Source organism: Etheostoma spectabile, chromosome 13 (assembly GCF_008692095.1).
Source record: "Etheostoma spectabile isolate EspeVRDwgs_2016 chromosome 13, UIUC_Espe_1.0, whole genome shotgun sequence".
Taxonomy (NCBI): domain Eukaryota; kingdom Metazoa; phylum Chordata; class Actinopteri; order Perciformes; family Percidae; genus Etheostoma; species Etheostoma spectabile.
In genome coordinates, this window is record NC_045745.1 from 26,961,935 (window position 1) to 26,962,700 (window position 766).

At 34.7% G+C, this 766-nt stretch overlaps 1 protein-coding gene across 6 annotated transcripts in view; it reads right to left on the reverse strand.

The window, feature by feature from the left end:
• Positions 1-211: 211 nt before the first annotated feature.
• The window catches only part of LOC116700596 (connector enhancer of kinase suppressor of ras 2), a 28,322-nt gene continuing 27,767 nt past the window's right edge, over positions 212-766 (reverse strand). For all 6 annotated transcript variants that reach the window (XM_032533932.1, XM_032533934.1, XM_032533931.1 and 3 more), the window contains one exon: positions 212-766. This exon is cut by the window's right edge and continues 608 nt beyond it. The gene's annotated coding sequence lies outside the window, so the exon portion shown is untranslated.

Genomic DNA, 766 nt, shown 5'->3' on the forward strand with positions numbered 1-766 from the left:
TCCTGTGTGGAGCATCTTCTGTGTTACTCTTATATAATTTAACACATCCTACAGAATAACAATGCCTGAGGCTTCATATCCACAGAGTGAATGTGTATTATATTTGCATATTATTATCATCCTTTGTTGGGCTCCCTGGTAGAAATAGCGTCTAAAAATAAGTCATCTAAAATGTGATTATGAGAAAAAAACATTTAACAACAGCTCTCACTTACAGTACGTGTGCCCATGCCATACTTTATTGGATAAAAAAGTAATGTAGCTACAATGTGGCACACCTGTGCAATGTCAGTCAATTCCCAATGGCATGGTAAAGTGTTTTAGTTATACAAAGCATGCTTGTACATTAAACACTTAATAAATACAGTTATTTCTCTTAACACTTAAAAACAAATCAACTTTTTCAGGGGCAAATTGTAAAATAAGTCTTCAAAACAGGGCGGAGGAAGGGGTCGACACCAGTATTGTCCAGACTAAACGCACTGAGAAATACAAAACGGTTTTACAAACAATTAGGTAGAAGGCATGCATACAAAAATAGACAACTATTCTGATCATTCCTTTGTAATTTACAAATTCATTATTGCCAAGCATTATACTTTGTGCTCCTGTTTTAAGGAATAGCTTGCTAGGTCTTCTCTCGTCTCTCTTGGAAAAGTACAATGTACATTCACAATCACTGAGGCACAGCACTTGATTAACAGCTAGTATAAGTACCCCAAAACATTGTGCAGTCATTGTAGTAATGTTATATATATATATATAT